Consider the following 17247-nt stretch of genomic DNA (forward strand, 5'->3'; position numbering starts at 1 on the left):
AACGGTCTAAATTGTGTGCATCAGTCAAAGTGTCATTTACGTCGCTAATGTCGGGCCTTGTCAACAGGGGAAAGCTTTCCCTGCTCACACAGCTTCCTCTGTATCGGCATGTTTAGTGAGGAGAACCCAGCGTCACTGTGAGCTCAACTGCAAATAAAATGCCCTACAATTAGAGAGCTGATTGCACTCACAGACGGTGCCAAGCAGCAATTTCCATTGTTAATAACCAAAAGAAAACATTTACGTCTGATGCTGAAAATTGTTTCACTTTTAGTGGCAGTGGCCCACGGCCATCTGTGCTGTTTCATTCTAATTAGCTACGTAAACATATTTTTCTCTCCATACAACACCGGCCCATCAGGAAACAGCCAGTTACTGTACCAGGGAACTGTTTCAAATGTTGGTGCTTGCTCATTTGGCTGTAACGGTGAGATTGAACATCCTAAGGTTGTGTTCACGTTGACATGAGGGTCGTTGCATTGGTTTGATGTCGTGACCAGCAGGGGGTGCTAACACAGACAAATGCAGGGTCATCAGATAAAAAACCCCTCAGTGTCTTCATCACCTGTCACCTGGATTGAGTGTTACTGCTCTTTACTTCACAGTCACATGATGAAAGGACATCACATCAGACTTCCTGACTGTTTGATGGCTCACTGATATCTTAAAACCTCCCCCAGCTGGGCTTTTCTCAAAGTTTCACCCTCCAAGTACTCACTACCAGGAGTACTCAGCTCACTGAGGTGTTTCTCCCTCCTCCATCACTTCTTAGTGACTCCAGGATGCAGGAAGAACCAGCCACGTATATTTAGCTCGAAGCTAACAGAGACAGATGCTAACAGCAGCTAAACCGTCCAGAAATGTCTGGTCAGAACCTCTCCAGGGGGTCTGGTGAGATCCAGGTCTCCTGGATCCAGCTGGAGGATCAGGGATCCACCAACACTTGGACTGGAGATCAGAATGAGCTCATCAATGCACTTCTTGTTTGCTGATTTCATGAGCAAATATGTAAGAGAGCTTCCTTGAGAAGTTTTAAGTGGCTAAGCAGAAGTCCTGGAACTTTCTTTCTCGCCCATGAAAATAGTTTTCTATGAACGTTAAGACGCAAAAGTGAAGTGGACATATTTGACTGATCAGCCAGCAGATGCAGCTGTAGATCTGATGAGAACAAAAACACAGTATTTTCACTACTCTTGCCCTGACTGAACACTAACGTGTGTATTTGTGTCGTCAGCGTGGGACCGCGAATCATCACTAATCCATTCCAGCAGTGTTGACGCTCCTCACCAGTGTTTACTTCTACATCATCGCCAACATCATCATCATTACTCTCTCATATCTGAAGCCATTTGTCAAGCTGCTGATGTGCTGAAGGCTGCTGGAGCTCATGGTTGCACTGAAGGATTTCACCTCCTCGTCCTCAGGTAGGGACCCCTGACTTTCTGGGCCTTGGTTACCACAGCAACCGCGGTCAAGGAAAGGACAGATCAGGTGGTGATGATTAGTCCGTCAGCTGCGTGCTCGACCTCGTAGCACCGCTGTCAATGATGGTGGCGTTCAAATGCGAGAAGAGCAGAATGAACAAATAAGCGATGGTTTTTACGCTCCAGTGAGCCAAGATTCCAAAATCTTGTTTTGATTGTTTTTTTACACGATCCAAACTCGCCATCTGTTTCTGGAAATAGGAAACGCTTTGCTTTCACTTCCCTGAAAGCAACTGTTGAGCTTCTTCCTGCGTTTCTGAGGCTTTACTGTGGAAGTAGCTGATGCCCGTGGTGGAATCTGTGTCGTGTTAGACGAGCTGCGTGGAAGGTCTCAGCGAGTCAGCTGACACTCGGATGGATTCCTCTCTGGGTGCAGCAAGGACTGGGCTGAACATCCAGCACAGCCCTGACTACCACTGTGACGCTGGACTATCTGGGTTGAAGGCAGTCTGTTCTTAAGCCTGCAGCTGGTACTTTGGGTGTATTTATTATTTTTACAGCTTACTTAAAAGCTCTCAGCGTGTCAGCACGATAAAAGCCGGCCTGCTGGACCGTAGCAGGAGACGCAGTGGAAAAGACAACTCATCTCTAATAGTCTCCTCAGAGGTCGCTGGGCCGGTTTTAGCAGGACGGTAGATTCTGTCCCAGTCATGACGTTGGATGGAGGAGAACCAGCTGTCTCACCAAAGTATCGCCAAAGTACTCTAACTCATTACTCAAGTAGCAGTACAGACACTCATGTAAATAAAAAGTAGTCGTCTTCAGCTCACTGAGGTGTTTCTCCCTCCTCCATCACTTCTTAGTGACTCCAGAATGCAGGAAGAACCAGCCACGTATATTTAGCTTGAAGCTAACAGAGACTGATGCTAACAGCAGCTAAACTGTAAAGTTGGTCCCAAAGTGTTCTGGTTGGGGTGGTGGTGGTGGTGGGGGGGGGGGGGGGACAACTGGCCCCCACAATGGCACCATGACTGGGACGATAACTTCCTGTTAGCTAACTTGATTGTGGCAAAAGAATTCAACTGTGTGTCTTTTTATTACCTTTTAAGTTGTTCTTTGTCAATGGATCCAGTGGGTCACTTTGTGCTGGTGATGTGATGATCACCATCATTTATCTCATTTTTAGAGCAGAAACACTCATGTTGGCGGGTCTGTGACATCATGTTCCACACCATGTATGAGTCCGTCTGCAGCACACACTGATATCAGGGTCTCCTCACTCCTGGCTGCAGCCAGATGTGTTCACCTCCACGTCCCTCAGTGGTGCTGCTGGAGTCACAGATGAACCACAACCAGAGAAGCCTCTTCCCAGTCTGGCCCATTGAGAAAGTTCTGCCACAAGTTAAGATAAAATGGATCCAGGCTTCAACCTTCATTCAGTTCAGGCCGTTGGATCACCAGAAGGAAGCCAACGAAGGCACAACACTGCCCCAGCAGAATGTGCCCCCCACCACAGCCATCCATCACCATGACAACCATGCATGTAACCAGCAGCATCTTCCTTAACACACTGTGCAAGAGAAGCTTCTTAAAGAGCAAAATGAAAATTAATATTTTTACCAATTTAGGTGTCATTTTTAATGTGCAATCCAAATATTTGCTCCTGCATCCCTGATTCCACCCTACAACCCCGTCCATCGGGCCTCCACCCCTCCACCCCTCCACCCCTCCACTCCCTTCACAACAGGAACAAACTGGTGCTGAAGTAGATGAGGGAGCCCAAACCTCACAGGCGAGAGCTCTGCTGCTTTTAATGTTGTGTTGTGTTTTCTGTTCTGCTTTGAGGCTCTGGGGACATTCCTGGCTCTCGACTCTTTGGTCTCAATTGCAAGCAGCTGCCCCCTCCCAGCCAGCAGACCCTATCTCCCCCAGGATCTGCACCATATTTATTTCTATGAAATCATTCCAACAGGGTAGCTTTTAAAAGATGTCATTTCATATTTTCTTTGCTGTCCATGGGGAGATTACACTCCCTCACATCACCCCAAAAATCACTGGACTGGACTGCCCCCTGATGGATGTGTGTGTGTGTGTGTGTGTGTGTGTGTGTGTGTGTGTGTGGGTCTCCCTCTCTCTCTTCCTTCAATTATAAACTGCAGTTCGACAGTAGAGGGTTCTAACTGATTTATTCTCCTTCAGAGAGAGAGCAAGAGGAAAAAAGGGTATGCAACCTTCCTACTCATCTTTTAAAAAAATCGATCAGCTCTTTTCTTCTCCTCCTCATCTTTAGACAATGAAACTGTAGTGAAAGTCTTCCTGGTCAGATTTCAGCAATTAGAACCTGGCTGAGAGAAGCGGAACCATTTGCCATAACGAGATCTTGAGTTGTTGAATTTTGCACCTGCAGCTGATGCTGCTGGTCTGGCAGCAGTGGTCCAGGGATGCCACAATCATGTCTGCGGCACTTGAATAATCACAGCATGAAACCAAAGTTTGGTTCAGACCCGGTGCAGATGGATCCACAGAGGGGACCGGTCTGTCTGTCTGGTCCAGCGGGACGGTGCCAGGCTGCATGTGCCATCCTGGTGGATGAGGGAAGGGACAACTCTGGGAGCTGTGGAGAAATGTGTACCATGCAGATTTGGGAAATCGCCTCAGAAAAGCTACACGAGCAAGTTCAGCGGCCGACCTCAGCAGGGTGTGAGAGCAGGCACGAAATCCTGATGTCGGAAACCTGAAACCACAACGAGACGCAGTAACAGACCATCGAGCATCCTTGAGAAACGCAGAGAATCGCCTGCAGAGTTTGAGACATTCTTTGCTGGCGTGTCTTCGATCCTTCCAGTCTTCTGTCCTGCTCAGCTGCTTCATGCTCGCCTCCCTTCTGTGTTTGATTCCACATGTGTGTTTTATTGTGATGTTATGGTAAAACTCACATCTGGCCACAGCATGGCAGCGGGTGATCCGGCCTCTGGCTCCCACTGTACGTTGGCAGTGATGGTGTATCAGGTGCTTTGTTATGATGGACCCGTTTCCAATAGTATTACTGCTCCTGATGGGTCAAACTCCACCCACCACCCACTTGACAGGATCACAATCGGACGTCTCACCTGGTGGGGAGCAGCAGACTTCCTGCTGTCTGATCTCCTCCTTAGAGAAATGTAAAAAAAAGTGTCACTCACTGTTATCTCACCGTTCTGTGCTGGTCAGACAGCGTGTGACATCATCGGGGCTCTCACCACGTGAAACAGGCGTGACATGTCAGAAGTGCCTGCTGAGGACTTTATGGAGGACTGGGGACAGGAGACGGAGGACACATCTTGCAGCAGTAGAAAAATGACACACGCCTTTTTGCTGTAAATGGAAAAAACATCACTTTTCAAAAAAATACATTAAAAAAGGAAGGAATATCGGATGTGATTTAGAATGCAGTAACAAAACTGTATTTGCAGTCTAGTTTTACCGTCTGGTTCTAAGTCCCTCGGTCACATGACTGAGAAGCTCTTTTTGCTGCATATTAAAACAATGGAATTTGGAGTAAAATCATATAAAATGTCAGACACAAAAAATGTAATTTGTCAGTCAGTTATCCTGAATATGTGTGGGGGGGCAGAGGCTGCACAGAGAGCAGCGTTTTCTCCTGCAGATCACATATGTGTGCTATCAGTGGACGCACAATCCTGCATAATGAAGACCGAGTAATTACATAGTTGAGCAAAATATAATTGGGGGCACATTCCACGCCGGAGGAAGGCAGTGATGCATGGCACGCAGCAGCTTTCTTTCAGCAGCTACACCAGAGGAAAGAGTCTGAGCAAATCAAGGCAGCGACGGTTCACTGCAGGCGTGCTCCTGCAGCGGCGGGAGAATGATTTCAGGACGGCTGATCAACACACTCCTCCTTTGAACCGAGTACACAAAGTGCCAGGAATATGGAATTAGCTCAGCGTCCTCTAGCTGCCTCCTACCTGCCGGATCCAAGACTCAGAAAACTGCTAAGAGGTGGTTCACAAGGTCAGTTCAGGGGCTCCAGATTCTACAGGCTCCGCCCCCTTTGGCTGTACCTGTAGGTGAATATCAGGTCGGCGGCGTGGACACACCTCTGGATGAAGCCAGTTTACTGGGACTAGCAGTGGTGTGTAACTGCTAGGGACTGAGTGGAGATTAGAGACTCTGTCACTTAACAAGGAGGACATAGGAGGGAGGGGAGACAGAGTTGGGCGGGGCCACATCAGCTTGGCTGGCTAGCCAACAGCTACAGGTCCCAGTCGTGCCAGGATGAGGTGTGTTAGGACGGGAGCAGACGATTAAGGTTCGAGGCAGCGATCGGTGTGATGCCTCAGCTTGGTTGGACGTCCGTACAGGGATAGCTGTTAGCATCAGCCTCCGTTAGCTTCAAGCTAAACGTGTGTGTCTGGTTCTTCCTGCATCCTGGAGTCACTAAGACGTCATGGAGGAGGGAGAAACACCTCAGTGAGCTGAGTACTCCTGGTAGTGAGAGTCGGTAAAATACAGTTTTTGGTTAAAGCATCACTTTAAGCTGTCAAAGAGTAGAAATCAGAGCCTGGCTATGCAGCATAGCAGTACTACTACAGTAATAATACACTGTAGCACATCTGGTCATCGATGTACCTATGAAGATGGAGGAGGGTTTTTCAGTGCAGCAGATTATAGCTTCTTCTGAGCTTTCAGCACCATAAAGATTTACATGCTGGCACATGTTGGGGGGGCTCCAGCACAAGCATTTTGGGTAAAAGGTGGAAGGAAGCAGTGTGTGTGTGTGTGTGTGTGTGGGGGGGGGGGGTTCTCATCCTCAATTGAGCATCAATCTTGTGTATTAATGGGGCAAGTGAAAAGGATACTTAGTGAAACTGATCCCTCTTGGACCGTCCTCAACAACAACTAATAAAGTAGACAGCTTGGGGGGGGGGGGGGGGGGTCTGTTCTCCTGCAGATGCTGCTGGGTCCTCTAGTACAACAACCCACAGCGTTTGGGCCACCTACCCTGGCCGCTCTCTATCCCTGAGGGTTTCTGATCCACAGTTCCAAGTTCTCCTCCGTCTCACTACACCACCAGGCCCGGTTCTACAGGAGACTCTGCCTTCAGCTGCTGAGAAGAACCACTGGGTTGATGGGTCACCCTGTGACTGGAGGCAGAGTCTGAAGATGTTGGGCCTGGAGAACGCAGACGCCCAGCAAAGAGGGCAGCGCTGACCCCTCACACTGAACCGGACCAGAGAGACAGACCTCCCTCCATGATGCGCCACCAAGGATTGACAGGTGTAGCAATAATAATGAGAATAATAACAATATAATAATGAGAATAACAACAACAACAACAATAATAACAATAATAATAATGGTGATATTGTTATTAATAACAATAATAATAAATAATGATGCTGATGATGATGATAATAATATTGTTGTTCTTCTTATTAATAATAATAATAATAATAGTGATATTATTAATAATAATAATAGTGATATTATTAATAATAGTAATAGTGATATTATTAATAATAATAATAGTGATATTATTAATAATAATAATAGTGATATTATTAATAATAATAATAGTGATATTGTTAATAATAGTAATAGTGATATTATTAATAATGATAATAGTGATATTATTAATAATAATAATAGTTATATTATTATTAATAATAATAGTGATATTATTAATAATAGTAATAGTGATATTATTAATAATAGTAATAGTGATATTATTAATAATAGTAATAGTGATATTATTAATAATAGTAATAGTGATATTATTAATAATGTGTGTGTGTGAGCGTGTGTGTGTGAGTTTCTGAGTTTGTGCGTTCCATGTGGCCCTCAGGAACAAACACAGCTGTGGATGTTCCGTCCTCTGACGGTCCAGATCTCTACCGTCGGCCTGAGGGGTCCGAGCCCCTCGCTACATCTCCGTCTCACGCCGTTTGCTTTATTTTCTCTCTGGTCACATGATCCCTGCTGGGTTGCGCTAGCTCTGGCAGAAGCTGTTAGCGTGGCTGTGCCCCCCCGCTCTGCCTCTGCAGATGTTACAGAGGTTTATTTGTATTTAGAGGGCCTTTGTTTTCTTCAGTTGCATCAGTAAGCTGCTGCCCCCCCCGGGGGGGTCATGTGTCTTCGTCTCAGACTCTTTCAAGCCGTCGGACAGCTGAGTCTTTCGGGGTTGCAGCTCGTGGGCTCCAGCCGACCCCTCAGAGGGGTCTGACTGCCTCTCATGGGGAACTGGAAGTTCAACACCAAATGTCCCTCCACCTGGCTGTCCTTCAGAGACATGTCTCACACTCCAACAGAGACAAACCATGAAGACATTTTTACCTCAATCACAAGAATTGAGTGAATATTTGGAATATTTCTTATTGGGGCTTCGTAACAAGACCTCATTAGAACTTGGACTTAATTTTGGAATCTGCACAGCTTCCTTTATTGATTGATTTGACTTTGATTGTTTTGGAGGAGGGCGGCCCGGTGGAGCAGTGGTCCTCCCTGTGGCCCCCCAGCAAGAAGGTTGTGGGTGGAGCAGTGGTCCTCCCTGTGGCCCCCAGCAAGAAGGTTGAGGGTGGAGCAGTGGTCCTCACTGTGGCCCCCAGCAAGAAGGTTGAGGGTGGAGCAGTGGTCCTCACTGTGGCCCCCAGCAAGAAGGTTGTGGGTGGAGCAGTGGTCCTCCCTGTGGCCCCCAGCAAGAAGGTTGTGGGTGGAGCAGTGGTCCTCCCTGTGGCCCCCCAGCAAGAAGGTTGTGGTGGAGCCCCGGCTGCAGCACGGGGTCTTTCTGGGTGAGTCTCCATGTTCTCCCTGTTCCTGCTGGGTTCTCTCTGGTACTCCAGCTTCCTCCACAGTCCAAAGACATCAAGAGGGACCAGGTTAATCCAGACTCTAAATTGACCGTAGGCGTGGCTGGGAGAGCCAATGGTTGTCTGTCTCTATGTGTTGTTGGATGGATGTTTTGGAGGATTCGTGGACACACTGACAAACGTACTTCGTGGTACGTGGTGGTGGTTCTCTTGGTTCTGGTCGTTCTCTGTGTTCTCAGGCTTCATGGGCTGAAGCCTGAGAAGTTTGTTGTTTATGTATTAGTTTATTCTCTGGATCCCATCGGCTGAGGCTGAGCGACCAGCTAGCAGGCTGCACAGCAGCATTACACAACACAAAGAGAAGAAAGTAACTGAATTAATGATAAAAGGGAAAACAAGCAGGAAGAAATGACCTCAAAACTGAGCCATAACATTTATCTCTCCTCACGAGATAACAACTTAAATAAATCATCAGATAACTGATCAAAGTAACTCCATCAGGTCAAAACACACACACGTTCTTTGTCACGTTACACGTCCTCATCATGTAGCTAACGAGCTGGACCGGGCCGTTAATTTAGAGCCACGTTGGGTCTCATTGCAGGATCACACCTGTCAATCACTCTTGTGTATGTGTGACATGAAATCTATGTCAACAGACAACTAACGTTGCCATAGAAACCAGGTTCATATATCAATCAGTGAAACAGGAACATTATCCTCCTCCAAGAGTAATGTAACTAGAACTGGATTACAGTGGGAAAGTAATTTGTTGAACACTGGAGTACAATCAGAGTTCTACCTGCTGGTCACCGTTACTTCACCTGCATGGTTACCATGGTGAAGTGACTTTAATATCACAACAGAGATACACACACACACGCTCACAGTATCAGGTGCTCCGTCCTTGTGTCCCAGTAAGTTTTTCCACCTGCTTGTCGTCCTTTGGTGGACCTGAAAGGAGTCAAAGCGTCCATGTTGATTCAGCTTCCTCCCATCCATGGGTGTGTGTGTGGTGTGTGTGTGTGTGTGTGTGTGTGTGTGTGTGTGTATGTGTGTGTCTATGTGTGTGTCTGTGTCTGTATGTGTGTCTATGTATGTGTGTGTGTATGTGTGTGTGTCTATGTGTGTCTATGTCAGTGTGTGTCTATGTGTGTGTCTGTGTGTGTGTGTCTGTATGTGTGTGTGTGTGTCTGTGTGTGTGTCTGTGTGTATGTGTGTGTCTATGTGTGTGTCTGTGTGTGTGTCTGTATGTGTGTGTGTCTGTGTGTATGTGTGTGTATGTGTGTGTCTGTGTGTGTCTATGTGTGTGTGTGTCTGTGTGTGTGTCTGTGTGTATGTGTGTCTATGTGTGTGTCTGTGTGTGTGTGTGTCTGTGTGTGTATGTGTGTGTATGTGTGTGTCTGTGTGTGTCTATGTGTGTGTGTGTCTGTGTGTGTCTATGTGTGTGTCTGTGTGTATGTGTGTGTGTGTGTGTGTGTGTGTGTGTGTGTGTGTGTGTGTGTGTGTGTGTGTTGGGGGGGTTGTTTCCGTTCATGAAGATCTTGTTGTTCAGTCATGCTCTCAATGACTTGTGTGTTGACTCAAAGTGGAAAGGCTTGTTCCTATCAGTCGTCAGCTGATTCTGGGTCAAGGTTCCAGGCTCGGTGCTGCTCTGCCCCAAACACACTCACCACGCCACGGAAGCAAAGGGTTAAAAAACACACACTCCCTTTGAAGTCCAGGAGCCTATAAATAACCTTGAGGACACCAAGAACGATGGGAGGGTTCCGAATGAAGACCAGAGCAGTTCAAAGGGGTCAGAGGTCACGTTACATGAAATGATTTGGAAGTCGAAGCATGCAGGGGAACTCATCACTGTACTGTACTAAAGTACAACAAGAAGTACTGCCTGTACTTAAGAAGTACTGCCTGTACTTAATTCAGGAGCATAAGAAGTACTGCCTGTACTTAAGAAGTACTGCCTGTACTTAATTCAGGAGCATAAGAAGTACTGCCTGTACATAAGAAGTACTGCCTGTACTTAAGAAGTACTGCCTGTACTTAATTCAGGAGCATAAGAAGTACTGCCTGTACTTAAGAAGTACTGCCTGTACTTAATTCAGGAGCATAAGAAGTACTGCCTGTACATAAGAAGTACTGCCTGTACTTAAGAAGTACTGCCTGTACTTAATTCAGGAGCATAAGAAGTACTGCCTGTACTTAAGAAGTACTGCCTGCACTTAATTCAGGAGCATAAGAAGTACTGCCTGTACTTAAGAAGTACTGCCTGTACTTAATTCAGGAGCATAAGAAGTACTGCCTGTACTTAAGAAGTACTGCCTGTACTTAATTCAGGAGCATAAGAAGTACTGCCTGTACTTAAGAAGTACTGCCTGCACTTAATTCAGGAGCATAAGAAGTACTGCCTGTACATAAGAAGTACTGCCTGTACTTAAGAAGTACTGCCTGTACTTAATTCAGGAGCATAAGAAGTACTGCCTGTACTTAAGAAGTACTGCCTGTACTTAATTCAGGAGCATAAGAAGTACTGCCTGTACTTTAGAAGTACTGCCTGTACTTAAGAAGTACTGCCTGTACTTAATTCAGGAGCATAAGAAGTACTGCCTGTACTTAAGAAGTACTGCCTGTACTTAAGAAGTACTGCCTGTACTTAATTCAGGAGCATAAGAAGTACTGCCTGTACTTAAGAAGTACTGCCTGTACTTAAGAAGTACTGCCTGTACTTAATTCAGGGGCATAAGAAGTACTGCCTGTACATAAGAAGTACTGCCTGTACTTAAGAAGTACTGCCTGTACTTAATTCAGGAGCATAAGAAGTACTGCCTGTACATAAGAAGTACTGCCTGTACTTAAGAAGTACTGCCTGTACTTAAGAAGTACTGCCTGTCGAGTCTTACAGCAGAGTTTTCACTTGTTTCTGACTTTTTCTACGTCAGTCGAACGACTCTGATGTCATCACATCAGTTCAAGTTCATTTCCCATCTCTTTTTGTCAGATCAGCTCAGTTCAGCGATCAGAAATAAACATAATAATCATAATAACGGATCAATGGTCAGTGACGTGGACCGTGCGAGACCTGTCACTGACCGATGGCCACCAACCAACCAAAAAAACCATCTCATCCGCCATTTTATCACAGGATGCACGTTTTTGTCTCCGTGTCAGACGTTCCTTCCTCTTATCTTGCATCTGATCTTCTGGGAGAAGACTTGGACAACCGCTCCCGTCCATCTTGTGAGGATCGCATCATTCAGCTTTGCAGTATTTTTATCCAGATACTGACGAGTACCTGGATTACAGGGAGCTCTGCTGCGTTTCAACCTCTTCTGCAAATGTTTGTTGCATTTTTGCTTTTTATGGAACCAATAAATTCATTTGTGTGTCGAGGGAACAACTTGTGAGCTGAGACACAACGCAAATGTTTTTGTGATCAGCGCTGTTGTTTTTGACAGCGGAGGGATTTAGTGGAGGAGCAGATCCCATCTGTGGATGGAGAGCTGATCCCAGCAGGGAACCTGGGGTCCAAAGGTCCGCCACTCCATGTTCTGGTTCTCTCAGGTCTGTTTGTTATTATTCATAACGATGATACACTTTCGGTATCGCACCAACTGTTGTACATTCCCAGCAAACGCTTGTGTTCCATGCTGGAAGCAGTCAACAGGCCCGGGTCTCGGTGGCCCAGATGCAGGTTCTTGTCTTTATGCATATTTGGATGACCCACTTTGTGATTCTGAAGATTTTTATATGATGATTCATCAGAAGTTTTCCCTGATTTCCCCTCCAGTAAAGGGGCGTCGCAGCAGGTCCAGGAACATAGGAGGGAGGGGTCTACAGAGGGAGGGAGGAGTTTCAGCCCAGCGGGCGAACCTGCTGCTCACCTGCATGGACTTCTGTTGTTTCTCCTCCAAATGGTTCCAAGAAGAACAGAGCGGCGAGCATCTCGAACTCTGGATCAGATGCTTCCACGGATCAGCCTTTCACAGAACAAATGAAGTTCAGCTGCATTCTTGGCGTGCTGCAGCGCCGTGTTGCAAGCAAAGCTCTTGGGATCATGTGATTGTTTCCAGTGATGATGATGATGATGATGATGATGTCAGCTTGTTTTATCGCATCCTCCCTGAAGAGGGCCAATTTGAGATGCTCATACCACACAACAGAGAGAACCAGCCCGTTCCACAGGTTCTTGTTCTCTCATGTTTGACCAGATGGGAAACAGCCGGACGGGTGGTTCTGGATGTCAGACTGATCCGTCTGGGAAACCAGCTTTGTGGAGAGAGAGCGCAGAACACTGGAGGGTTTTAACTGGTAATTGACTTTTTCCTGCTTCAAATTGCAGGTAACAAGGCCTCTGATGTTACTTCTGAATATTCGTACTCATGTCCGTCATGTGAGCTGCGTATCAGAGGACCTCTTGGGTCTGACTGCTGAGGCCCATGACTGTGCACTAAATGAGCCTCTGACAAATCAAACAGTAAAGACGATTCTGGGGCAGAATTCAGATCGATGACGTGTTTGATCCCAGAAACCGAATTACAGAGTGACCGGTGCTGAGTCGCAGCAGGGAGCTGTGAGCTGGCAGGTGCAGCTGGTGCCGACGGTAGCTAGCATGCTAGCGGCTCACCAGCTGGGTCTCGCCGCTACTGATGGCCGGGAGTATCATTACATGGACAAATCAAATTGAGGATCAACAAAAACTCAAATGTCTGTAGCGGTAGATCGTGGGATGATGTCAGGGATGTGAGGCACTGCTAGCGGGAACAGCTAAGCTAATGAGCCGCTAGCAAGCTAGCATGCAGCTGTGAGGAGTCATAGCTTTATATTAGATCTGTAAATCCTTGTCATTATGTAGATAAGAGACCACAGATGAAAGGGTTAAACTTCCCGGGTCAAACTAAAAGATACTTCAAACGCACAACAACCGTAGCAGTACAGTACAGCAGTGGTATTTCCCTCCTCTTTTCATCAAGAGAGAACTCTGAACTCAACTTGAAGAACTTCAGGCGACTGGTTGGTTTCCTGGCTGATGAGTCGGATTCTGCAGACGTTGTCTTCAGAGGTGTGAAGTCTTCCGTTGGCGTGTTTCGAGCCTCCCATGCTAAAGCGATGTATCAGGCTCAGATTTCATCCTGTGGTTGATGAAGGACGACCGGTCCTGATGGTATCTTCCCATTAACAGACTTTCCTCTTGTGAAAGTGTTTACCTCCGTGTAAAGGGAACCAGCCTGCTTGTACACAATTGATCAAATTAAGACAAGCTGCAAAAACACCGGCTGTTGAACTTGGACTGGATGGCAGCAGGAACGTTACAGGTGTAACATGATGTCATGATGACGCATTTAAAGCTGCACAGTTTGATATGTGGAGGTGTTTTTTTAACCCCGAGTCCTCACAATGTGAACATTCTGCTAAATTAACTTTAAATGATCACATCAATATGGCTGCTTTTCCCTTTATGAAGGCTGCTGGTTCCCACCGCTTGTGGTCATGAGACTATATGATCGCCACTAAGTCTTTTAAAGGAACAGTTAGTACAGTTTTTATTGGCCATCACGCTAAATGAGCGTCATATATCTGCTGCGGTCGAGAGGTTGTTAATCAATCGTATGACTCATTGATATTTTGGCTCGCTGCTGAAATTCCCCACCCACGCATGTTTCAACACACTCCCACTTCCCCACGACCTCTCGGCCTTCCCCTGCTGGACCTGGCCGGGCTGTTCCACCGCGAGGAGCCGGGTCCTTCCTCAGCTACCTGCCAGCATGCTTCACCTCGCAGCTCTCTTATTATCTGCTGCTTCATTAAAGTCATTTTGGCTCTTTCTTGCAAACACATCATCATTTTGCTTCATGGATGAGAATGTTTGTGCGTGTGTTGCACTGTTGGTGAAAATGATCCATGAAACGATGCCCTGGAGACCAATACATCCGTTCCACTGAACTGTATTTTGATTTTATTCAACTCCATATTTAATGAGAGATGTTTGCAAAATACTCTAGGCTCCAATTTTTTGAGGAATGTGTTGCTACTGAAGCCACGGGACATAAACAACACATTTCTAAAAATATTTTAGCCCTCAGTGGGAGATTTCTCCGAGGTCATTAGTCTGGACAGGATTTCATCCACCGTTGGTCGACTCCTCGTTTCTCATTGACGTTCAGTTTGGACGTTCTTGCCCCTTCATGGAGGAAAGTGGTTATTAAAACAGTACATTCGTTCTGCAAATAAATCTGTTCGACAACTAATTGTTCCGTATTTACATGTGTTACTGTTATTTGGTTGTGATCTGCTACACAGGACACAATAAATTCTCCCCTCATGATTTAATTCCATTTCGAAGTGGCTTTCATACCTAGCATGGCTAGCTACTCACCAGGGAAGTAGCCAAGCATGCTCACGTGCTAGGCATGGTCAGTTTTTGCCAACAGCCCCACTTCACCTCAGCGATGATCATTTGCAGTCTGGAACCCACAGAGCCAGAGCCCCCCTCCCACAGATGCTGCTCCTCCCTGTAAACCTGATCAACATCAGAAGCAACAGTGAGCGCCGAGGTCAGAGTGTTAGTGTGGAAAATGGCTTCCACACTAACACTTGAGTCCTACTTCCCTTATGATGGGGGGGGTCTATCGTACCGTGGCCCATGTTCATTGCAGGGAAGTCAGTCAAGCATAATCAGTCAACCTACGCAGCAGAGGAACATGGCTGCTGGTAAGTTGTTTACTTATCCCCGAAATGACTCTGGACTGGGTGGGGGGGGGGGGGTGATGTAGCCCAGGCTGACACCACACACACACCCCCATGATGAATTAGAGGAGCTGGCAAATTACGTCTCTCTCATTTTTCCTCACAACATGCGTTATATCACTTTATTCTCAGCAGGCTGTTGTTCTACTGGCTTCTCCAGAGGAACTCAAGAGACCAGAGCCAAACTGGTGGATGGACCATCGGCAGCGCACTCAGAGTTTCAACAAGAACCTCTCAACTTCCCCATCAAGATGAAAGCTGCTGAAGAGAGTTGAGTCTGAGTGTATTTAGAGGAAGAGGAGGAAGAAAAAATGGAGGAAAGTCCATAGCTCTGATTCCCTGTGATTGTGAAGAGAAGAAGAAGGAGAAGAAGAAGAAGAAGAGGGACTGCTAATCGCTGCACAAGTGACACCCTAACAAACTTACATGATAGAAAACAGACAAAGAGATAGAAGTCTTCCAGTTTATGTCTGCTATGACATTAAGATTTTGTTAGTTTTGTTCATGAAACAGGCGGCCCGGTGGAGCAGTGGTCCTCCCTGTGGCCCCCAGCAAGAAGGTTGTGGGTGGAGCAGTGGTCCTCCCTGTGGCCCCCCATCAAGAAGGTTGTGGGTGGAGCCCTGGCTGCAGCACGGGGTCTTTCTGGGTGAGTCTCCATGTTCTCCCTGTTCCTGCTGGGTTCTCTCTGGTACTCCAGCTTCCTCCACAGTCCAAAGACATCAAGAGGGACCAGGTTAATCCAGACTCTAAATTGACCGTAGGCGTGGCTGGGAGAGCCAATGGTTGTCTGTCTCTATGTGTTGGCCCTGCCATGGACTGGTGACCTGTCCAGGGGGAAGGCTGCTGGGATAGGCTCCACCCCCACCACCCTCAACAGGAGGAGAGGGGGAACATGGAGGGAGGGATGGATGGATGGAGGGACGATGGATGGATGGATGGGTGGATGGATGTTCATGAAACATCTGGAGATCCTGACCAAAATATGGGAGGAGCTTCATTTGATGAGTTTCAGAAGAACAGAGATGAAGAGTTTGTCTCACTTGGAGCTTCATTCTGTCTGATCAACATGTAGATTTACTTCTCTGAAACTTGACATGGTGACACAGAGAGAGAATCAGCAGCCATCTTGGTCCAGTACCTGGTCGTCACCAGGTATCAGGAGCATTATTAGAGTTCACATCTGGAGGAGCAGGAAGGGTGTTACCGTTCAAGTGTGGAGTTGGTGATCAGTAACAGTTCCACGAGGAAACAAGACAATCATGTATCTTCTTATTAAAACAATGTGATTCTGAAGTTTTCTTTTTCTCTGTAAATCTCAGGTTTCAGGCGTCCTCCTGCTGGCTGGTAATCAGCAGCAGGTCAGGCGAGGTCGGCTGTCAGCGAGGCTCCCAGGAGAAGCTCGCAAGCCCCAAAACATCCAAACTATTTCTGATTCAACTGAAGCTCAAGGACTGAAGTTCAGGAAACTCATCGGCCAACTGCCCGTTTGTGCTTCATCAAATGAATCCACTTCACAAGTCAGCACTTGAATCAGACATCACAAACTGCTCCGTGGTCCAGTGACAAAGACGCAGAGTTGTGTGTGGTGGAAACAAGCAGCTGGAATCAAACAACTGGAACTGGGTTGTGTTTAACATTCACAGTGAAGGAACTGAAGAACGTGACGTTTTCGACCAGATTTCTGCTGCTAGCGTTCAAAGCAGCTCAGCTAATGAGCAGCCAGCTGCCTGTGGCGTTCCGGAGTAGCGGGGAAGCGTCCCAGTCTGCTGGTCTGGATCATCACCGACGTTTGGAGTCGACCAAGAAAAAAAAGACTTGGGAGTTGCACACGTGGACAAAGACCTCGCATTTAAAAATGTGTAAAAAATTTGTGTGGATTGACTGATCAAGAAAACTCTAATTCAATTGCAAAAAATACTGAAAATGACAAGAAACGTGAACGCTACTGTTCATGGGGAGGGAAAAGAAACTCTGCGTCCAGGGTTCTGTGGAACCTTGCAGATGTTCAGCTGCTGACAGGTGAGGGGGAGAGCGCCTGGGAAGATTGACAGGTCACGCTCGCTGTAGCTGGGAGCAAATGGTCACGTGACCTGTGGGACTGTCCCTGTTTCTTCAGCTCTTGCGAGTGCCGGCGTCCATTTGTCAGTGGCGAGGCTCGGCCCGCTACGGGTGACGGCTGGGACGGCAGCTGTCATCCAGGCCATACATTATGTCAGTTAAAGCTGTTTTTTATTAGTTGGATGATCGATAGTTCTGTAATTGTTTTGTTA

At 46.8% G+C, this 17247-nt stretch overlaps 1 long non-coding RNA gene across 1 annotated transcript; it reads right to left on the bottom strand.

Moving 5' to 3' along the window:
* Positions 1-4482: 4482 nt before the first annotated feature.
* On the bottom strand, positions 4483-12246 carry LOC147246971 (uncharacterized). Its single transcript, XR_015109907.1, has 3 exons — positions 12115-12246; positions 4664-4778; positions 4483-4574 (listed from the first exon to the last, which is right to left on the bottom strand). It is a non-coding gene; the product is annotated as an uncharacterized LOC147246971 (long non-coding RNA).
* Positions 12247-17247: the final 5001 nt, after the last annotated feature.

Source organism: Aulostomus chinensis, chromosome 17 (genome assembly GCF_037954235.1).
Source record: "Aulostomus chinensis isolate RoL2024-O1b breed Wild chromosome 17, RoL_Achi_v1.0, whole genome shotgun sequence".
NCBI lineage: Eukaryota > Metazoa > Chordata > Actinopteri > Syngnathiformes > Aulostomidae > Aulostomus > Aulostomus chinensis.